This window comes from Triturus cristatus, chromosome 8 (genome assembly GCF_964204655.1).
Source record: "Triturus cristatus chromosome 8, aTriCri1.1, whole genome shotgun sequence".
Classification (NCBI taxonomy): domain Eukaryota; kingdom Metazoa; phylum Chordata; class Amphibia; order Caudata; family Salamandridae; genus Triturus; species Triturus cristatus.
This window is the reverse complement of record NC_140591.1, coordinates 1632314615-1632338909: the sequence shown is the minus strand read 5'-3', so window position 1 is coordinate 1632338909 and position 24295 is coordinate 1632314615. Positions and strand designations below refer to the sequence as shown.

Genomic DNA, 24295 nt, shown 5'->3' with positions numbered 1-24295 from the left:
TTTTGGGCCAATTGCGAAGCCTGCTGTTCCTCCAGTAGCTTTGAGAATTGTTCCAAGAGGATTGGGTATCTAGCATCACCCTGCAAATCTTCCTGGACATTCAGGTGAGTGGTTGGAGTCTCATCTGACAACTGGCAGGGCACTACTCTACAGGCCAGACATGCTGTACAATCATCACTACCTGTGCCATCCTGCACAATATTGCAGTGAGGAGTGGTCTGCACAGCATCCACATCGAGCCTGACTCTGATGATAACCTACTGCCACTGCAGGTGCATCAGGAGGGTACGTGTGCAGCAAAGGGTTGAGCATAACGCACCGAGATAGCAAACAACTATTTTGGAAGTAAGGGGTAGTGATTGGTGCACAACTGAGTGACCACCTTATATTCAGGTGGCTACCACATCATAGTAAACATGAAATCAACAGGGTAAACAATATGCTGGGTAAACAAAGGCATCCCACTGAGTTGCTAGGGAGTCACTTCTTGCAACCCCTTGGATGGGTTGCTTTCTCCGCAGCACTGGGTCTTGGGACCGATGCTGTGTTAGTGTTGATTTCAGTGTGTATGCCTGGTTGTGCATAGCTCCTGGACAGACAAGCCACTGAGTCTGGAGACCTCCTCATTCTTGGATGGTGGGGGGATGTTGGGTCTGCACAGGTTGTGGGTCTGTATGTTCTCCAAAGCAGTTGTGACCTGTACTAGCCCTCGAACAACGCCCTGGCAGCAGAGTGCCATGTCTGTCTATATATTAACAGTACGCCTTCCCGGGCTTGATGTTGCGGCTGCCAGCAGGTTAATTGACCTGGTAAAGGGGTCAAAGTAGGCCAGGTACTGCCTGTGCTGCAGTCACTGTGCACAGTGCTCCCGCTCCACTGCTGGTAGCCAGCACTCCTGCCCCTTCTCTATGAACTTTGCCATGCATTGCAGCTGCCTACTAACAGCGCCTATTTTTTAGGTCGAGCGCTGAGCTGCCGCGCAAGAGCTGCTCTGGGGTTGATCTGTGGTAGTTTACTACATGAGGGAAACCCCGCCCACTCCCCCGCCCATCTTTTTCATTGGCTTGTGTCTTTTTGCTTCCTAAATGGTGCCTTACGATTGCCATGTCGTCATTTGTATCCTTCCATGGCTACTGACCCCTTTACTTCGAGTGTTGCAAGGTATGTGTTATTTAGATTGTGAGCATTATTTTCTTTAATAAGGTGCTCTTACTGCCCGTGACTTCTCCCCCCACCGCAGTCTGTGCCTGCTCGCCCCGCACACACTCCCGTTGTTCGTGCCTTCTCGCCTCCATGTCCCCCCACCTGCCCGCACTCCCATTTGCAATGCAATAGGTCTTGCGTAAGTGCGATTCCTATTGCATTGCAAATGCTTGTTTTTTTACTTGTGTTTTAAGACTTAACGGTAGCGCTTTGTTTGAAGTTTTAGCGCACTTGTTTGGGCACACCGAAGGATTGCTGTCTTGCTTTAATCTAGTTGCTCTTAGCAAGTCTACACCCTGTCTTCCTCTTCATCGTATGACGTTAGCGCCAAGATACTCCTCACGGAGTGATAGTCGCGCTCTACAAGTACAATCTCTCTCTCTCTCTCTCTCTCTACAGGAAAACACCCTCCAGCAGAACTGTAGGCAGCCAAGCCTGAGCTCCTTGGCAGCTCCCGCCCTGGGAAACATCCATGCCCCTCCTCTGAATTTTGTAACAGTTCCCAAAGACCACACTGTTGCCGGGAGGCAAAGCAGAACAGAAACGCCTCACAGCAGGGGTAAACCCGCTGCACAGCACGCAGACTGTCGTCGACCTGATATTAATAAAAAATGCATTTTTGGCTTGTTAAATGCTTCATAGAACCAACCATGAGAAAGCTAAGGCTACGCCCTCATGTCTACTCCCTATTACCTGTGCCCCTCCTGCCCCTCTCCCAGCCCGCACATATGTGCTCCGAGGCCTCTATACCCCCACCTCACCTCTCCTCCCCCTGCACGCTGAGGCATAAACAGAAGCAGGAAGGGGTGCCCAAGCATTCCTGAGCAAGTAGCAGCGCTCTGCCTGACAGTGTGTGTGACTGCAGCACACTCACTGTGCAAAATTAAATAAAGCACTGCCTTTTTTAATCCATTCAAGGTCAGCCAGGAGTGTCTCGCGCCTGCCTGGGGGCTCAGCTGCACTAGCTGTCGCACTCATTCAAAGTCTCTCTTGAGTGCTGCAAGCTGACTTCGGCCTCACTCACGTGATCATCACTGTAGACTCTGCTGTGGATCGGAGCGGCAGCTCATGGTTCCTAAAATTGGCGCTTCTCACCCTGCGTCTGCTGTATTTGGTCACGGTACCTCATCAATACCCAAGCGGCAGCATTCATTGGCCGGTGTGAGGTCACATGAACCCTAGGCCGGCAGCATTCATTGGCCGGTGAGAGATCACAGAGTTCATGCAAGACTAGGCAGGATCATTGTGATGAGATGATCATTAACGTGAGAGGAGACTCGTTGCGGCCGCAGCTGACAGGTCTGTAGTAATATTGTGAATAGTTTATGACTTACAGCCGCTTGTAGCATGTGCTGCGGCGGCTCCGGAGAGGGAGAATTAAAGCAGAGAGTAGTGTAAAAAGAGGAGTGTTCTTAAAACCGCAGTGTTGAAAGAGTAACGAGGGGAGAGTGTGCATTGTACCATTAATGGGGAGGGAGTTATGTATAATAGGAAGGAGGTGGCAAGGCCTCTCATAGCAGAGAGAATAAGCAAGCGTTTTGTCTAATTGATATTCCGGCTGACATTACCACAGATCAGTCAGAAAAATATTACCATTATTCTATAGTTATTATCCTTGCCTTTTTTTCCAACCATGCCTTTAGTGAACTAGGCAGCAAGTGTGCGCCGTATATGGACTATATTATTATTAGAGATGGAGCGACATTGTAGACTAATAAATCAAAAATGAGTGCCTTTTGTCCAGCACACAATCTGAGCTCACATATTTGAAGCTGCAAAAATGAAATACTTGTGTCTTGGGTGTGAAAGTGTATGTGTTGTTATTGATGAAGTCACAAGAAAGGAATTGCCGTACTTTAGAATTTGGGACCACGTAGGAGGCAGGGCCCTACCCCTGTCTATCTCGGTAATAGTGAACCGTGAATGGTTAATGCGGTATGTACAAGTGCTTTGTGTAACGTTTTAGCTATGAATGCACTGTGTATACACTATTTCACATCACTACGTGGGTTCCATTTTGTATCGGTGGCCATCTTATGGTTGCCCTCACATAGGCTATATAGCATGAAGCGAAAACGGGCCTTTCAGAGCACATGTGGCTTTCTTTGACTTTTCTGTGACCTGGGCAGCTTGGCTCCGCCGCCCCAGGTCAAACTGGTCTCACGAGTTCCCCGTCCTCTGGCCACCTGTGATTAGCATCAGGGCTTGACACACCATAAAGTCTTTTCATCCTACACAAGCCTCCAGCTAATCTCTTTCACACCTGACTGTTCCTGCTTTATGGCTTGTTTCCCAAAACAGGAGATGCTCATGTTTATTGGGGCCTATCGATATCTGATGTGGGATCTGAGCTTTGCTGGGTAAATAATTGCGGGCTCGCTTAACTGGAATGTGGGATGGTCATCATGACTCTGCCTTTTCGTTTTGTAATGTATACTTTGAATGACCATACCATAAACTTAAGAATGTATGCCTGAGGCAGGAAATTCTGTATTTAAGGAGAAGCCCGTTTCTGTGATTTTCAGCAGTCTCCTGAGAACATACACGCTGTTGTACTTCTAGGACGCCTGTAATTGGTCTGCAGCCAATAAACTGATCTTTGACTTCACCCAGAAGACTCTGTGTTTCTGTAGGTCTGAAACAGGAAGAACCCCGAAGTCATAGGGTGTGTTCCCCTGCACCGCTGGGCTTAAAATACCCAGTACTTCAGTTGGCGCCCAACTCGGCGCGATTTCAGCGGTACCGGTCCAAGCCAGAGGTTCGTGAGGAGCTTCGTGTGGAAATTCTGGAGGAAGGCCGCCACTTCATGGACCCCTGCATGTCGACGTGGTCCGAAAGTCTTTTCTGCGAGGTTCTCCGCGTCCCGACGGCTACGAAGGACTGCTGCCCTGATTAATCGCCCTGTTTTGGACCCTTGACGATTTTTGGTAGAGCGAAACAATCGAGAGAGTCTTCTGGTGACGCCATCGATCATCAATATTCAGTTAAGTATAAGTGGAGCGTCTCCTAGTTTGAATTTGGTATCCTTCGGGATCATTTTGATTTGGTGCTTGCAAGTCCCAAAGCCAGAGGACTCGTGTATTCACGAGACTATCGTATACGATAATCCTTTGACGTTTGAAACTAGACTAGTGAGCGAAGATGCCTGGTTCTAGTGTATTTTGTAGATTGTTTTGTTTGGGTTGTGGAAGGTATTTCCAGTTGCAGGATTCATGTCCGGTTCCTCCAATTGGAACTCCAACTTATGAGCTTTATGTAAAACATGGCGTGGGCCCCATTGCATATAATGAAATATGGATCCGATACACCAGAAAGGACGGTGTTCTAAAATGGCCCCAAAATGGTAGTTTCGATACAGATATCTTAGATAATTTGGAAGTTAAATTGTTTAAAAAGAAAGCCCGGCCGGCGATGTTTGATTCTTTCCGCCTATGGCGAAAGGAAGCCAAACAGAAGGAAATTAAGCTAGCGAAAAGAGATAAGAGAGAGAGAGGTATGTCAGTGATGCAAGCAGCTGTGCAATTTAAAGATAATGAGGAGGAACAAATGAAGGAACAGTTACATAGACAGCGCAAACGAGGGATTGATAAATGTTACCCTGTTTTGTCACCCCTTGTGCAAAATGAGACAAAAGAGAATGAGAAGGATTCCCTAATGTCCCATTTGTTAAGTTCGCCACCCTCATATGCGCAAAATGCCACCGCACCTCCACAGCTTGTAAATGCGCAACCTCCAGTAAATATGCCGCAAGCCTTCCCACAGGCGCCAGCTCCTCCTCAGCTGGCTCCTATCCCTGCAGTGCAGCCCTCTCAAGGACCGCCAGTTTTGCTACCTGTTGCCCCCGCGCTTCCTGCGACTTTGCCTAGCACGCCAGCGGCCTCCTCTGGCGCTCCTTCTTGCACTACCCCGGTACCTGTATCTGAATCCGTTTTTCTTCCCTCTGTCTATCCCCCCGTTTTTGCCTCAACTTTTCCTTCAGGACGACAACGATTAGCTAATGTAGTTACTAGTCTAATGTCGCCTCTCTTTGGGTCATCTAGTGCGACTCCTGCCTGATGATGATGGTAGAGATCCAAGCCCGCAGGAGTTGTGTCGAGTGAGATTCGATTTTGGAAAAGGTACGATTGTGGGCCCCGATGTCAATAAAACAGTTGCGATCTTATTATCCTTGAGGAATGATGATTGTCAACAGCCGTTGTTTACACAAGATTTCCCTGTGGGGAGAAAGGGAAAAGCGCGACAATACCCTATGAGAGAAGTCCCTCCGGTATGGAAGGAAGCTGTTGCGGCTGATGCCGCTCATGGTATTGCTGCTATGCCAGCACATTTTCAGCGTGTTTGGGTACATGTTCCATGGAAGCGATCTGAGGTGTTAGCACTTAAACAGACATTGCCTGATCCCCGTATAAACCCTGCAGGTTATTATAAGGAGTTGTCGCAAACTGCAGAGTCGTGTGTCATGAATTTGGCCGACATAGATATGCTGTTTGGGAATGTGGTTTCACAGCCTTTATGGGGATCCATTCGTAATATAGATCACGCTGTAGAATTGGGTGACACATGGGCTAATATCGTTGCTGCAGACGCTAGACAAGTTGGTGGCGCAAAACCTGAGCCTTTAGTGGCAGAACTCCCTGGTTGAATTATTACCTACATGAAAACTATAATGCCTGCGATGCGCGTAAATTGGGACAAACTATCCGCATGCAAGCAGAAGAAAGATGAGACAGTGTCTGATTTCTTCACCAGGTTTGAAGAAACATTTATCGACCACAGTGGCCAAGACATGAGCACTGAAGGTGGCCAACGGTTATTCGTTGATAAATTTGTGCAGAATCTACTTCCCGAGTTGTGTAAGAAATTAAAAGACTCAGAAAGTTCTTGGGCTGTTTCCTCTTCAGCGCAAATACTGGCTACTGCACAGTATTATGAGAATAGAGACAAAGATGAGAAGGATAGAACAGATAAGAAAACGAAAGAACTTAAAACAAAGGTCCTTTTACAGCAGGCCTATCCGCCACGTGGAGGACAGAGTAATTATAGGCAAACACAAGGTATCTATCAGCAGCCCCAACAGTTTCAGAATAATCAGCCAATGAATGGGTATTATCAACCACGAATCCCTGTAGGTCCCAACCAATGTTCATATTGCAAAGAGGAAGGTCATTTTAAATATAGTTGCCCTAAATTAATGCAGCGTAACAGTAATGCGTATGGCGCAAGAGGTAGAGGTGGTCAGCAAGCTCCTAGGGGCAGAGGGCATGGAAATGTTCTCCAGAACGCGCGTCCTCTTCCGCCTCAAAATACCATAAATAGCTTTGATCAGCAAGCCAACGCGACTGGTAATACAGCTCAGTACTATAATAATGATTATTATGCAGAAGATGACAATGTAGAAGATGATGATTACTAGGACAGCCGTAGACAGAGAGAGGGAGTTGTTTCAGTGCCAGTGGATCAGAGCGGACCTTATGTTAAAGTAACTACAGCAAATGTAACGGAGCCCTTTCTGCTAGACACTGGTGCTGCAAAGAGTTCAATCATGCATTCAAAACTCCCTGGCGCGCCTTTGTCTGGCGAAATTAATGTCTCAGGTTTTTCTGGCGCCCCAGTTAGGAACCTGATTTCTAGTCCTATGTCACTTTCTGTTGGACCTTGTGAGCTAAAAGCACCCCTCATTCTAACAACAGGTTGTGGTGAAAATTTGCTAGGCTTAGATTTGCTAAAAAGATTGCATGCAACACTATATTGTTCTCCCTCAGGAGTACAACTTACATTAGGCAAGAAAGTGATTTCCCCAATGTATTTGTCTAAAAATGCAATGCCACCTCAATTGTCATCCCTTCCGGATGTCCTTTGGGCTACTGGTCCCAATGATGTGGGTCTTTTGGAAATACCGCCATATGTGGTCACTTTAAAAGCCAATGTTAGATTGCCACGTATTCCCCAGTACAAGATCTCCAATGAAGGTCAGAAAGCATTGTTAGCGATTGTCAGTGATTTGATTAAAAAGGGTGTAATTGAAGAGACAAGAGGCAACGTTTGCAATAGCCCTGTTTTACCTGTCTTAAAACGAACAAACCCTTCACCGCCACCTGTTTACAGATTTGTGATTGATCTTAGAGAGGTTAATAAGATTGTTGTGCCACAGTTTCCAGTTGTCCCTGATATAACTGCCTTGTTAACCATGATTCCAGCCTCCGCTGCATGGTTCTCAGTGATCGATCTAAAGAATGCTTTCTTTAGCATCCCAATTGCAGAAGAGAGCAGAGACATTTTTGGTTTTAGTTTAGGAGGTCGAAGCTTCCGCTTTAAACGCGCTCCTCAGGGCTACTGTGAAAGTCCATCAATATACAGTCAAGCTTTAAAAGCGCAGCTTGATGCACTTGTTTTACCCAGTGGCGCTATCCTCATTCAGTACGTCGACGATTTACTGATCGCCGCGGATACTGAAAAGATTTGCAAAGAAGCTACCTTGTCATTGTTGCGTCATTTGTCTGCCTTCCATCACAAAGTGTCTCTCTCAAAATTGCAATATTGTCGACAAGAAGTGACCTACTTAGGTCATCTCTTATCGAAGGAGGGAAGGAAACTGACCCCAGAAAGAATTCAAGCCATTGCACAGTTGAGTGTGCCAAGAACACAGAGAGAAGTGTGTGCTTTCTTGGGCATTACTTCATACTGTAGGCATTGGATTCCTAATTTTTCCTTGTTGGCAAAACCTTTGTTAGCATTGACATGCAAAAACACACCGAATCCTATTCCATGGTCTGAACAATGTCAGAAGAGTTTTTTGGAATTGCGTAAAGCGTTATGTTCAGCTCCTGTGTTGGGTACCCCTGACTACAGCAAGCCTTTTACATTGTATGTTCACGAGAAAGATGGTTGCGCATTATCAGTGTTAACACAGCCTTTTGGCGACAGACCGCGTCCATGCGCGTACTTTTCATCAACCTTGGACCCTGTAGCGAGGGCATTGCCAAGTTGTCTGAGAGCCACAGCCGCCGCAGCTATGTCTATTCGGCAGTCTGCTGGCCTAGTAATGGATAACACATTGATTGTTATGGTTCCACATGCTGTGGACACATTGTTAAACAGGACCAAGACACAACACTTAACTAGTGCGCGATTATCTGGTTATGAGCTGACACTGTTAGCAAATCATATACACATAAAGAGATGCAACACATTGAATCCAACTACACTATTACCAATTCCAGCAGATCTAGATGAGATTGAGCAACATGATTGTCTGTTCAGAACAGAAGAAGAAACGAAAGGGAGAGTAGATCTTAAAGATACTCCCCTGACTGAGTGTGATGGTACTTTATGGGTGGATGGTTCGTGTTTCAAGCTTCCGAATGGTGATACGACTGCTGCATATGCTATCACGACTTTGCACACGATTGTGGAAACTGCGCGTGTGCCACAAAATTCGGCTCAAGCAGCAGAATTGATTGCCCTTACGAGAGCATGCGTGTTGTCTGAAGGAATGAAAGTGAATATATACACAGATAGCCAGTACGCCTTTGGCGTGGCTCATAGTTTTGGGCGATTTTGGAAGGAACGTGGGTTCCTGACCTCGCATGGAGCTAAGATTCAGAATGGCAAGTTGGTGAATGATCTCCTTGAGTCACTGACCCTACCGTTACAAGTTGCGATTATGAAATGCAGTGCGCACAAGAAAATCACTGATGATGTTGGTCGTGGTAATGCGTTTGCTGACGAAGTCGCGAAAGAAACAGCAAAAGATGTGAAGACTCGAATGTATGTTGCAGGCCCTGCCAGATGGGTTGGTGATGTTGGAATGTGTGAAAACACAATAGAGAGTGTAAAGTCCCTTCAAGCTGAAGCCACAGAGAAAGAGTTAAGCAAGTGGAGAGAAAGTATGGGTAAGTTGGATGAGAATGGTTGTTGGATTGATCTGTCAGAACATAGGCGATGGTTGTTACCTGATGCATATGTGCTTCCAGTGGTTACTATGGCACATGGAATGGCACACATCAGTACGAAAGGAATCTGTAAGTTATTAGCTCCAGTATGGCAGAATGCTGGAATTCCTAAGTGTGCAGAGAACGTGGTCAAGAAGTGTATGGTATGCTTGAAGTACAACCCTGGTAGGGGAACCCCAACTCCAGCTGGTCATTTTGCGCCTCCATCATTTCCATTTGAAGTTTTGCAGCTAGATTTTATTCACATGGAAAGGTGCAACAACCTGAAATATGTATTGGTGGTTGTTTGCGCTTTTTCAAAATGGATTGAGGCCTATCCCCTAAAGGATAATACTGCTCTATCCACAGCCAAAGCCCTTGTGAAAGAATTTTTCCCTAGGTTTGGAATGCCAAGAATGGTGTGGAGTGATAATGGAAGTGAGTTTGTGGGTAAAGTGATGAAGAATGTATGTGAGGGACTAGGTATAAGGCAGAAATTCCACGCTGCAAATCACCCCCAATCAGCTGGATTAGTAGAGCGCTACAACGGCGCTCTAAAACTTAAACTGGCCAAAATCCAAGCGAGCTCAGGTCTTAAATGGCCTGACGCTCTGCCTCTAGCACTCCTGTCCACCAGAATGACCGTACACTCACGAGTGGGACTTAGTCCGTACGAGGTTGTTTTTGGCCGCCCGGCCAATGTATGGGGTGTGCCAAGGCCGACGAAATTCAGTGAAATCGAGCATCCAGTACTGTTTGATTACTTACACGAATTGACAGCTAAACTGCGTGTTTTACACCAACAGGTGCATGATACTCTCCCCCCGGCTTCTGAAGCTCCTGGACACCCTATCGAACCAGGCACGTGGATCCTTGTGAAAAACTTCCAGCGGAAAGCCAACGATGAGCCCCGCTGGATTGGCCCTCACCTCGTACTACTGTCTTCAAGATCAGCTGTTCGAGTGAAGGGGAAGAAAAACTGGATCCACGGGGCCCACATCAAAAGGATCCCTTTGCCTCTGCCGTACGACCAGTGGGTCCAGGAGGGTATCGCAGACTCTGAAACAGACGCTGTACCTCGTTTTGTGCCGTTCAGTGATGCACGCATAAAAGGCACAACTTCAGCACAGGAGAGTGACGATATTTTGCAAGAAGCTGTGCCTCCGTCAATTCGATTGGACACTACCGAGCCTGAACTTTTGTTTCAAGATCAAACTGTACCTGGCCGTCTCCATTACAATCTAAGGCCAAGGCCCATGGACAAATAAATATTCTTTTTCTTTTACCTTTTTATTTTTTGATAACCAGAGCTCTCACATCTGAAGTACTTTCTTGGTTTTTGTTTTTCGAACCACTATCCGGGTTCAGCCGCAGGGTCGCGGTGCCAAGACTTTGGAGTACAGGCCGAAGACGTTAGGTCGACGGTCCTGGTTGGTCTAGGGCGTTCCCTGGACTGACAGGCGTACTCCTTAGCAGAAGATACTCACCCGCCGCGAGCGGCACGATTAGAGGATGGAGTTTTGTAAGATGGAGAGACTCACTGAGGAAATGAACTTTAAAGCAAGAATATGTAAAATAATGAAAACCAAACGTTTTGTATTTTTATGCCTGTTTGTATTATGTAGTATGGTAATATACACTGTATGATTTGTATTCTTCTCCTCTCAAGAGCCCATTGCACCCACTGTACAGCCTATACCTCCTCCTACTATCTCCTCACACTCTTTTCACCCTCTGCATGAACATGAACAAGCTAGACGATCAGAGTTTGTGAATAACTCGTTTATTCAGCTCCTGCACCAGCACCAACTAGTCATGAATACAACAAATTGTTGGGTGTGCGGTTTAATGCCACATACCATTAATAAGGGTATTCCCTATCTGGTGCTGCCGTATAGTTACAATGGATCGTCATGGGCATTCCAGACCATGTTTCTCTATGCACTAGATGCGTACTCCCCGCGACAACCGCGTTCCATCAGACCTAGCACCAATAACAAAGCTTTAGTGAAAGGAGTTGCCGATATGAGTAGAGATATCGACGCATACTCATCCATTCCCAAAGAAGAATTGAGAGCTTATGTAGGGTGGAACGCGATGGGGTATAGTATTAGTCTAGGTGAAAGACAACGGAAAATCTCATCCCCAATCTGGGTCGTACCCCACATAGGTCGGTTCTGTTTACAAGGTAATGGTCAGAATCCTAGAGCTCAACTGGGTAGAAGTGACTGTACTGAAACGTACACTTTTCCATCGCAGTTTTCCCCTGCGTTTCTGGCTGCCAAGGGTACATATTTTATCTGCAATGACCGAGCATATACATGGTTGCCCCCTGATTTCTCGGGCACATGTTATATTGCAAATCTGCTACCGCCAACATTTACTGCCGCCTCTGACTATCACAAGACCAGAGTTGTGAGAGGCGTGATTAGTAAGGAGGATACTGCCGGTCAGGAAGCGGGAGATTTCTTTTTGGGTTTCCTGCCGTTTTGGGGACCTATGGTTAATAGTAGGAACCTGAGACAACTGACTCGTGTGGTTGAATCCACTGTTAATGTAACGGCTGGTGCCCTTGGTAATTTGACAGCTGAGCTCCAAGCGGATCGCCTCATGACTTTGCAGAACCGCATGGTTCTAGACGTTATACTTGCAGACCGTGGTGGGGTATGTAAGGTTATCCAATCCAGTTGTTGCATTTTCATACCAGACAACGCTCCAACAGTTTATCAAGCCATCTCCAAACTGCATAAAATATCTGAGTCCATACACGTGGATAAAGGAGATTGGTCACTGGTGGGGTGGTTCTGGGAACTGATATCTGCCTGGGGTTGGAAAGTTCTGATGGTCATTGGAATCATCTTAGCCATCCTTTTCCTGTTCTGTCTGTGCATACAGTGTGCTCCTGCGATATGTGGCCTCTGTGCTACATTATGTGTAAGGAAACCTGTATCAAGGGTCGAGCTAAGTAATAGGATGATGCTACAGCAACATCTACATGACTTCGTGAATATTGACTTAGACTCGGATTGAAATGAGTGTAGTTATTGCCTATGTAAGGGCAAAAGGAGGGTCTGTCGTACTTTAGAATTTGGGACCACGTAGGTGGCAGGGCCCTACCCCTGTCTATCTCGGTAATAGTGAACCGCGAATGGTTAATGCGGTATGTACAAGTGCTTTGTGTAACGTTTTAGCTATGAATGCACTGTGTATACGCTATTTCACATCACTACGTGGGTTCCATTTTGTATCGGTGGCCATCTTATGGTTGCCCTCACATAGGCTATATAGCATGAAGCGAAAACGGGCCTTTCAGAGCACATGTGGCTTTCTTTGACTTTTCTGTGACCTGGGCAGCTTGGCTCCGCCGCCCCAGGTCAAACTGGTCTCACGAGTTTCCCGTCCTCTGGCCACCTGTGATTAGCATCAGGGCTTGACACACCATAAAGTCTTTTCATCCTACACAAGCCTCCAGCTAATCTCTTTCACACCTGACTGTTCCTGCTTTATGGCTTGTTTCCCAAAACAGGAGATGCTCATGTTTATTGGGGCCTATCGATATCTGATGTGGGATCTGAGCTTTGCTGGGTAAATAATTGCGGGCTCGCTTAACTGGAATGTGGGATGGTCATCATGACTCTGCCTTTTCGTTTTGTAATGTATACTTTGAATGACCATACCATAAACTTAAGAATGTATGCCTGAGGCAGGAAATTCTGTATTTAAGGAGAAGCCCGTTTCTGTGATTTTCAGCAGTCTCCTGAGAACATACACGCTGTTGTACTTCTAGGACGCCTGTAATTGGTCTGCAGCCAATAAACTGATCTTTGACTTCACCCAGAAGACTCTGTGTTTCTGTAGGTCTGAAACAGGAAGAACCCCGAAGTCATAGGGTGTGTTCCCCTGCACCGCTGGGCTTAAAATACCCAGTACTTCAGAATGGTGCTCAGACATTGCACCATTACCTCCTCTACCCATATTCGGGTACCAGTTCCTACTTTGTGAGGTTTCTACCCGCTTCCCAAGCATCATGTGACCTAGCTGGAGCCAATTAAAAAAACGTAAAACAAAGATGCCTTCTGTCCCTCTCCCAAGCTCCTCCTACCACCTGGATTATAAAGAGGACGGAGCCTTTATACTTCCTGTTCTTTCCTCTGCTCTATAGGACACCACACAAAACCTATAGAGCCTGTAAGATCTTGTGTAGGTAAGCGCTGGGAGGCAGTGTCTTCTTGGAGTGCAAAGTGTTGGGCCTCCCCTTGTAACTCTTGGTAAGTAGGACAGTGTCAGGAGTTATTGCGGTTGGGCATTATGTGGGATAGCTTGCTATTTACTATGTATATTTATATACTTATACATATTTCTATGCTCCCCTATGTTGTTGAAGGGACCCTCGAAGTAGCTGCGCCTCTTGTAGCTGATGCCCTTTTCATGTGACCCGCTCTCACAGTTCTTCAAACCAGATGCTGTGTTCATATTTACAAGGATCGCCATCTGCATTGCCTGCTTTCAGAATGCCCTGCATCAGGATTTTAAGTGGGGGGGTCTGAGCCACCCCAGTTTTTTTGGGGGGGCCTCGAAAGGGGTCTCTAGGGGGCTCTATTTTCGGGCATCAAAGGTCAAAGGTAGGGTAACATGTTTACCTGCATATCTTCCCATAACGGCGAGATAGATATATGGAATCTGGTATCCCTGAACTCAGAATTTAATAACACATCCTTTAGTGAAGATGGTTTTTAAATTCTAAGTTTGGAAATAGCACTTGTAGAAAGTGGCTATTTTCCTGTTCAACCTTTCTGTGTGCCTCTTCCTGGTTGTGTATTGACTGTCTGGTTTGTGAGTGACAGGGGCTGAGGGTGGCTCCAGGAGGCTGGGTGAGTCAATTCAATTCAAATAATCTTTATTTCGATAAAATTTCATCATAAAAGACATTTTACAGACATAAAATTTAAAATACAATATCATTAAAAACAGATAAAAAAAGAACATAAGCCATTTGACAGTGTAAGAGTGGAGGAAAATCACAGCATCATACCAGGCAACTATTGGGACTTATTACGAATAATCCAGACCCAGGCAAGGAATTTAGCCACAGCAATTACAACGCACTCACTAGTATCGATTCTCAAAATGTTGAGTGCTACAAAGCCTTGTCGGGTGCCCATATTCTGGCAGAGTGGTTTTAGCCATTTAGCCCGGGGTGCTACATAGGCCGGGCAGGCAAAGAATATGTGGCCAACGGATTCGACACAATCCGAGCACCACCTACAGGTATCTCGAGAGCCACCCTTCCAATTTTTAGTAAATGAGTTGGTGGGTAGGGAGCCTACCCTGAATTGGTGGTATAATTTCCTGTCGCTAGGCCTGGTGATGATATCCCAATACTCTTCGGAAACCGGGGTTTGTTTAAATCCATAAAAGTTGCCAGTCAGGGATTCAGGGGAAACAGATAACATGTGTTTTTGAGAAATCATGGACCAATAGAGGGTCTTAAAACTTTGTTTCGGGGGAAAAGAACTATTAGCTGGGTCATTCCAGAGGGTACCTAAGCCCATAGAGGACAATAGGAGACTGACATGTTTACACCAAGGGAGGTCACCCGCCCCCAAAATACAACGAACATCCATAAAGGCTTTGGCAAAGGGAGCCAATTCGGGGACTGTCCATAGCCTCCTCCAGTAAGCCAGAGGTTTGAACCTGGCGATGTCATCAAATGAACAACAACCAAGGTCCAGAAGAAGTGGTTTCACTGGCGTTGAGCTGGGGAGTCCCGTTAACTTTCTGAAAAATTTGTTTTGGGCTATAACCAGGGAGGAAAGATCTACATGACCCCATAGTTCGGCGCCATATAAAATTGCCGAATTGATTCTGGCTTCAAAAATTTTGATAGGCGGACCTATCATTTTTGCTTGGGATCGTTTTTGCTCCTTGATCAGCCAGCCCGATAATTGAGCAAATTTGAGAGAAAGAGCGTCAATTTGAGGTCCCCAGTTCAACTTATTTTCAAACAGAACACCTAGGTAGGTCATAACATTTGTACGTTCCAGAACACCACTATCCATAGTCACCAGGCCCCTCACAGATTTCCCTTTATTAAAAACCATATATTTGGTTTTTGAAACGTTAACTGACAGGTCGCAGTCGGAACAAAAAGAAGAAAATAAATTCAAAGCCGACTGCAACCCTGACAGGGTTTGTGAGAGGAGTAGGGTGTCATCCGCAAACATAAGCAACGGAACCTTTGACCCTCCTAGTGTGGGGGCATCTGTGGATTTGTCGGAGAAGTATTGGACGACTCTATTGATGAATAGTAGGAACAAAGTAGGTGCCAGTACACACCCTTGTCTGACGCCTCTGTTGACATTAAACTTATCAGTGACCTGCCCTTGGTTACCCCAGCGGACTTGGGCAAAGTTATTATCATGTAACCTAATTATGATGTTTAAGAGGTCTGGAGATAGCCCAAGCTCCGCTAATTCACCCCAAAGTTTGGTCCTGTTGACCAAATCAAAAGCAGACCGAAGATCTACGAAAGCTGCATAGATTGTACCACTGCAAAGATAAACCGTTTTCCAGACAATTAGTTGGAATTTAAAAGCCTGGTCAATGGTACTAATGCATGAGCGGAAGCCTGCCTGAAGGGGCGAAATAATATCAAACTGCTCAGCCCAGAGCTGAACCCTTACCAAAATCATCCTTGCAATAATCTTTTGAATAGAGTCAATAAGACTAATGGGGCGATAATTGCCCGGGCACGAGCGGTCGCCTTTTTTAAAGATGGGCAGGATTTCGGCGCCCTTCCATGAGTCAGGGATAGGGGCCCCTTTAACTAGTGCGTTGGCCAAGAGGGCGATGTAAGGGGCCCAAATTCCAGGGTCGGATTTAAAGAGGTCCGCGGGGACACAGTCGATACCTGGGGCCTTACCATTAGGAACCCTTAATATTGCCATCTTGACTTCATCAACATCAAACTCAAAGTTAGAAGGTATAAACGGGTCCCGGCAAAATGATTCAGGAGATGTAACGGCCATATCAACACCGGAAAACTGGGATTCATAATGGGATACCCAGTTGTCCGGAGAAACATTGTTGGTGGGAGCCTGAGAGTTTGAGGTATTACCCCACTTCAAGGTGTGCCAGAACAATGTAAGGTTCCTTGATTTGCTGGCTGCCAGTAGGGCACTCCAGTGGTCATTATCCCAGTCACGCTTCGCCTGGACTTTGGCCTTGGTGTAGAGTTTTCTCATAGATCTTATGGTGGCCTGATCCTTAGAAGCGATAGCAGCTTTCAAAGCGTTGTATGAATCTCGGCAGTTTTTATTATACCAAGAGCTTTGCTTCGGAATCTTGGGGGGCATGACCTTGCAGGGTTTTGTAAAGATGGATTTTAGGTCCAAAAACAGATTGGTATGTATTTTAGTGGCATTGACAAAGTCGCCACTGTCAAGCCTAAGTGACTGTAAGGCTACTGTTGCTGTAAAGACTTTGTCACCAATCTCAGAAAGTATAGCACTGTCAAGGGCAACCCTATCCCATCGCACTCTGCGATGATTATTGGTTAAGAGGGCATTTGCAGTCAATATCTCGGTTTGAGTGTTTCTAAACTGAGGACTGAGCAGGAGTGTCAGAACCGAGGGATTGTGGTCGCTCTCAATTCGCTCACATATCATCATATCACCCAGAGTATGCCAGTACTCCACTTTTATTAGAGCATAATCAATTCGACTACTACGTCCTCGGCCATCGGAAAAGGTCACTTTGCCAGACGGGTCCGAGGGGGTTCGCCCGTTGGCTGCTCTAAAACCACGTTCAAGGCATAAACTCGTCCATTGAACAGCAGATTCACTCCAGCGTTTAATAGGAGTGAGGGCGAGAAAAGGTATGTTCCAAATAACATCGATTTCCGAGGTCAGAGAATCACATTCTGGATATAGTGGCTCGAAACAACAGTTGAAGTCACCTGTAATGAGTACGTTGGAACTGGGATCAACTGACTCAAGGAACTCGTCCAGTTGATGGAATGTGTTGGTTCCACGCCCTCCTGGAAGACCCCGGTTGTAAATGTTAATTAATAATATTGAGGGTTCATCGTTACTCTGCAGGGAGATAATCAGAAGGTCAGGATTTTCTATAGACACTTCGGTTAGGCTATACTTCAAGGTTTGCCTAACCCAAAAACAGAGACCGCCAGAGGAACGACCCCTGGGGTTACTTATTGCCCCCTTGAAAAAGTTGACGTATCCGGGATAACACACAGGGTCGACAGCCCATGTCTCCTGAAAAGCCAGGATATCATGGGTGTAGACCCAAGCAGACCAATCCTCGTTGGTTAATTTACTACGGAGACCCGCAATATTCCAGGAAGCCAGGGTAAGAGCGGGGGGGCCAGGGGAGGCCAAGGGAACTGGGGGGCAAGGTAAAGTTAGGCAACTGGAGGACTCCAAAGGAATCAAGGGACATAGTGGAGTTGAAAACACGGGAGGGAGTTCGTCACCATCCAAACCCGTAAACTTAATTCCAGGGTTACAGGAAGCGATTAATGCAGGGGATGGAGGTACTAGGAGCAACCCACCAATATCAGAAACCACATCAGAGCATGTGCTGCTGGTGATGATGGGAGCACATGGCAGGGATAAATCTAAGCTCTCCCGAACTGCGGGTGGTGCAGCGGACTTATGGGGGAGTGTATGTGAGCGGTCACATGAGAGACCGGGGGGTGAGAACCCCTTGACCGAGCTAAGTCTACCATGCATGCCCCGGCCGCTGGTCCCATAAGGCGCGGGGCTATGGTTGCAAAGAGGTCAATCAACCCCGTTCAAGTTGCTCAGCGGGGCGTATGGGTTAGATAGTGGTAGATGGAAATCCAGGCCCTGTGCTCTTCGAGGACCCCTAGAGACCAACTCCCAACCAAGAGACCCGGAGTTGAACTGTTGGAAAGGTGCAGGGGGATAAAAATAAGATAGATATGTAACAAAAATTCCCGAGGCACCTGGGATGTTAGGGTGGGAACATAGGTAACGCACCACCCGGGGATCACGGAAGTTTACAAGCACACAATCCCCCTCCACTCCCTTAACCCCACTACCCAGCCAACATACCCTACGAACAAGCAATATTTCTGCACAAGATGAAACGGGCAGAGGCCTGTTACAATTTAACCAGTGAGTAACCTTGTTTTTTAACTCACTGTGAGTCTCGGCCTTACCCTGCATAAGACTGGGAACACCCACCAGAACAGCAGTATAAGGACGGGACTCAGGCGGAAGGTTAATACGAGGGAGTTCAGAAGATGGAGAGGAACCCAGGACGGGGGGACGGTTAGTAATAGGTTGGTTTCTATTGTTGTTTGCATTACTATCTGGAATGTGGTGGGAAATGATACAAGGTGGCTGGTGGAGAGTGGTTGTAAGAGGGACAGTGGGAACAGAGGGATCAGGGAGAGCTCCAGACATGGGGGTGATGTCGTTAGAAACGACCTCAGCCGCAGTGGTTACATCAGGAGGAGTAGTGGACCCAGAGGGCACTGAGGAAGCTGAAAGCTTCTCTGTTATTGCCAAATTGGCGTGCATCGTATCCTCTAGTTTTTCAACCACATGAGAAAGACGATTAACCTTCTCATATAGTGGAGTAAAGAAAGCCTTGAACAACTGCTCTAAGACCTCAATATGGGCGGCAGAAAAAGGGAATGTAGTGGTTGGGGGCACTGGGCAAGAAATGTGCACGGAACTCTCGTCAGTGGCAAAGTTAACCTGTGGTGCTGGGGGGATGGGATCGAGACAGGGAGCAGAAATAGAGGACATTTTGATACTATTAGCTGTATTGCCCTTGGAATGTGCTTCCCTACACGAATTCGTCCGCTGGGTTGTCGGTGACAAGACACTCAGTGACGAGATAGCGGGACCAGGCAAATCAGGAGGGGGCTGTAAAGGATTGACTGAGGTGGTAGAGGGCAAACCGAGGGGAGGAGAACCAGATGTAGAAAGTGGAGTGTTAACCAGTGGGCCTGTTACTAAGCCAATATCCAGGCCAGGCCCAACGCGCTCTGTAAGATCAGAAATAGGTTGTGGGGGCCTGGGGATGGGAGAGGAGACTGTCATAAGGCTGCCCAAAGAGGATCTTTTGGAGGACAGCTCAAGAGACAGTCTTTTTTCTGTTAAATCTATTTCTCGTTCAAGAATCCGGGCAGCTCTGGTGATAAAGTTATCTAATGTCCCCGAAACACAACCCCCGGTACTACTCTGTGCTAGTTTCCTACCTGACCTCAGTGACGACATCACTGTATACGGCAATTTGGAAGTAGGACTTGGGTCTGGGACAGGTAGGCTAGGGTTGTACTCAGCCTAGGTACAGAGTAATGGCCCGTCCCGTCCACCTCCGTCCACGAACGGCCACAAACGGCCCGCTCTTTGCCCGGTCTTCGCCCCGGGCCTCGTCCCGCGCGCGTTCCGCTAGCGCGCTGGGGCAAAGGCTGAGATAAGCCCGGGGGAGGAGTCAGGGGCGTGACCGGGAAGAGGAACCAGGTGAGCAGAGTTGGAGGAGCGCAATGCTCCGTGGTCCTCGCAGTCCCGTGAGTGATTCAACCAGCGTCCAGCCCCCAGCAAGCAGCGTAGCGTCCAAAGTGTGTGGTTCAGCAGAGAGTCCCACCGTAGAAGTGCCCCAGCCAAGGTTTTATACACCTGAGGTCAACGAGCGGCTCCCGCGCAGCGGGGGCCGCGAGGCGTGGCGGTTGAGGGAGGAACCAGGCGGGAAGAGGAACCAGGTGAGCAGAGTTGGAGGAGCGCAATGCTCCGTGGTCCTCGCAGTCCCGTGAGTGATTCAACCAGCGTCCAGCCCCCAGCAAGCAGCGTAGCGTCCAAAGTGTGTGGTTCAGCAGAGAGTCCCACCGTAGAAGTGCCCCAGTCAAGGTTTTATACACCTGAGGTCAACGAGCGGGACCCGCGCAGCGGGGGCCGCGAGGCGTGGCGGTTGAGGGAGGAACCAGGCGGGAAGAGGAACCAGGTAAGCAGAGTTGGAGGAGCGCAATGCTCCGTGGTCCTCGCAGTCCCGTGAGTGATTCAACCAGCGTCCAGCCCCCAGCAAGCAGCGTAGCGTCCAAAGTGTGTGGCTCAGCAGAGAGTCCCCTGGGTGAGTCAACACTAGGCTGAATAGCCCCATCTACATGTAGAGTGGTGGGGAGGAGTAGCACCTGAGTCTCAATAGGGCTGTGCCTGCCTGCCACAATGCTGGCTCCACCCCCTGCGGTGTGTCTGATGTCCCTGGCCCACACTCACAAATGAAGAAGAGGTGCACTGGCAGAGTGCACCCAGAACTGGTTTAGACTGGGTCCAGGACCCCTCACACAAGAAAAACAAAGACTTTTGGGGTATAAAAGTAGGACTGGAGCCCCAGTAAAATTAGATTAGGAAACTTTGTGATCAAGAAGGAATCCCTGCCAAAAGAAGAACAGCCAGGAAGACTGAGGAAAAGTGCTGCCGTTGCAGAGTGTCTGGGAGCTGACCTACAGTTGCTGTGATTGCTGAGGAAGAGGACCAAGAGACTGTCTGCTGTGTGCTGTGTCCCCCTTACTCTGCCTAAAGCGTGATCTGCCCCAGGATCGTGTCCCTCGCACTCTGTGCAGATTAACGCACCGCTGAGGAACTTTGGAGCGCCTGCTTTGCCCCCGAGCGCTGTGTGTGCATTGACTTCACTGCCGCCCCTCAGGGCCGGGTTCGCCGCTCTGAGAAGGAGCCTTGAAAACACCTTGCCGGTATCCACCACCGCCGGCCTGGGATCGTCATTTTCGAGCCGTGCTTGGATTGGTCACAGCAACAAGGGTTTCCCCCAGCAACGCGGAGGTTCATCAGGCGGAGCTACATTGAGTCTGGAGAGGCGCGAGGCGTCCCCTAGCAACCCAGGTTCCCTTGCGCTCGTCATCGAGAAAAGGAGCTGAACCTGAGGCCGAGGCGCGTCCCACCGGCGAAAGCGGCTGTACCGGAGATCAGCGCGGACCGCAGAGCCCCCTTCACATCCTAAGGTAACCGGCTCCAACACGTGACCGGAGTTTGCACGGGGGGGGAGATTGTGATCACACGCGCTACCGACGGGCCGCAGCAGGGGTATTTAAAGCTTGGTGACTTGACTATGGCAATCACGGGGGTGATTTGAGAAAGCGTTATTTTTGTGATTTGAGAAAGCACTATTTTTGTGATTGGGAAAACGCTACTTTTTTTTTAACTTTATTTTGCATTTTAATAGTAAACAATAGGATACATTCGTAGTATAGCAGTCATGTACGGAAATAACGATATTGTTTTACAGCTTACAGTTAATTGCATTTTCATCGCATTTATGTGAAGGGAAATATACAAAATTTCTTATCGCCTACACATTAGCCAATCTCTAATTAAACATTAGTTGCCCCACCTAATCCGCTGTAGTGTAATAAGAAGGTGTTTCACAGTTGTTATATATGGGAAAACGCTACTTTGGGTGATTCTCTGACTCCACGAGTGCAGCTGGGGCATTTTTGCAAAACATCTCAGTCACATTAGTTTTGAAATAACGTTCCACACGCTAGGAGCAGGAGTCCTCCAAGCCGAAGGGCTCAGTCAATTTCATTATTCACCACAAAACCAGAGAGAGCTAAATCTGGCCGTCAGCAAGCTATGTGTACAGCTTCAGAAGATAGGGAAAATGCTTGATACTAGATGGGTAGCATCCAGTTACAGATCTGTGAAAGCTGTTTGTAACTGCTTCCCTGCCTTGTGCAAACATTTTGAGAATGCTTCTAAAGACCCATCAGACCCATAAGAGACCGGAGTAAGTATGACGGTCTCTTGAAGAAGCTTACATCCTATTCTTTTATCAGAGATTTGTGGGTAATGTGTGATGCACTTCAAGTGCTCAAAGACTTATCACTCCCCTTACAGAAGAGGGACATTACAATTGTTAATGCCCACAGACTTTTGGATAGTCAAGTACGTATATTTAGAGCAATGAAGGACTCACCAGGGGAGTTTGCTTCTGCGGCTCAGAGAGCAGTTGACGAGGGCAAATTCAAGAATGTTCCTCTTTTCCATGGTAGAAGTAACCCTGTTGCCCTTAATCAAAATCAGTTTTACCAAAGTCTGTCTGTAAATATCAATAAACTATGTGCCCCGGATTCTGAGAAAGAACTTATAGCCAGCTTAAGTGTGCTAGATGCAGGCAACTTGCCTTCTGGTGATGAATGCATTCTTTATGGTGAAACAGATATCCAGAAACTGTGTTCAGAGTTTCAGCTGCCAGCAAGAGATACTATCCAAGCTTAAAGACTTTTCAAAGATTTTGGTGGAAAGAAAACCCCTGAAGCATTAAAAAAGTTAGTAGTTTGCATGGAACCCTGCCAGCAAGTAATGCAGATTGCGAGAGAGGTTTCAGCACAATGAACTGAATTGCTAGTCCAACAAGGGCCTCTCTTCTTGTAGGGACCATTTATTCATGCTTATGGGTAAAACTCAATGGTCCTCCATTTGAAACATTTGACCGAAAGCTGTATGTAAAGAGTTGGCTGGCAAAAGGTAGAAGGTCTGCTGAAGAAAATTGTTGTGAGAAACCCCAGCAAAATAGACACAGTGAATATCTTCAAGGGTTTTGGGAAATCCTGCAATAGATTTCTAAGTAATGTTAATATTTTTTACATGTTTTTTAAAGTGTTTGGTATTTTAAGGCTTATACTTAATAAATATACCTTTTTGTCTATTTTATTATCCTTTGCTGGATGCGACTTCATGATTTTCTTAAGCACACAATGCTAGTTATCTTGAGTTAGACCACGCCCCTACTCGGATAGGCCACACCCCTTTAATAAATGTGCCACGCCACTTTTAGAGCACCCCCAGTTTTTTTTCCCACTTAAAGCCCTGCCTTGCATCCTCCGATCTCCTCTTATCAAGGGATGGTGCTAATGATGGGAAGAGGCGTGAGAAGGATAGGACTGCTCCTGTCCCTGCTGGAAGTAGTTTGGAGCTCTTTGATTAAACACAGAATGTAATGGCTTCCTTATCCGAGGCTCTTCGGGAATCAAAGGATAACCCCAGTTACCGTTGCTCTCCTTCTTCTCCCACCTCTTTGTTGTTGTCAGAAAATATTTCATCACCATCCTCTCTTTCCTCTTGACATTCACCTGAACATGTGGAGGACCACATTCAGGTTCCTGAATCTGCGCATAAGACTGAGTTTATTCAGAAGTCTGAACTATCTTTACTTAGTTTTTTTTTTTAGGAATATTTTATTACAGTTTTCAATTTTTAACACATCAAACAAATGAAATAGTCCCAAAAAACGTAGCTACCTGAGAATGAATATATATTGGTCAACAATACAACACATTTGACACTTTTTTGCGGTTGTTCACAAACAATGGACAGGTTGCACCCAAGTGGGAAGTCTAAACGGGTGACGTCACTCAGTGCTGGATTGCGTGACTCTTGGCCGGTCTGTACAGTCCCCCATCCGTGGTGGCATAATTTAGTGAATTTCCTTGGGCTCCCTCTGCCCATGTACGTAACCTTTTCAGCTGTGATATAGAGGTCCATGTCCACCCTCCATTCAAAAAGCATGGGGGACTGCGGAGCACCGAAGTATTTGCCCACATCTTGCTTGGCCAGCACTAGTCCTAAATTACTGAACGGGAATCGGGTTCTATGAATAACTACTTCTGTGGGGAACCCAACAATAAATATATATATATATATATATATATTCACTGAAAAAAACATAGGTTTTATACACGTTATAGTTAGGAATTAGCATTTAAAAAACCTTGCAAATTCACTTAAAAAACCATAGGTTTCACACTTGTTATAGTTAGGTGGATATTTCACTCGTAAAAAACCAATGAAGTTCCCCCGTTATAGTTAGTTCAGATAACTATAACTTGCGCGCCCGCAATGCACTGCTGATGACGTCACATATTACATCACTCATGACATGGTCAGTGACATTACTCATGACATCACTGATGACATCATCCTTGTGATAGAGTGGCGGTCGCGCGAGTTATAGTTCTCTGAACTAACTATAACGGGGGAATTTCATTGGTTTTTTTCGAGTGTAATATCCACCTAACTATAACATGTGTGAAACCTATGGTTTTTTAAGTGAATTTGCAAGGTTTTTTAAATGCTAATTCCTAACTATAACGT

At 46.8% G+C, this 24295-nt stretch overlaps 1 protein-coding gene across 1 annotated transcript in view; it reads right to left on the bottom strand.

The window, feature by feature from the left end:
- Window positions 1-24295, bottom strand: part of LOC146808461 (transient receptor potential cation channel subfamily M member 2-like) — a 3976112-nt gene that overhangs the window by 794721 nt on the left and 3157096 nt on the right. The window lies entirely within an intron of this gene.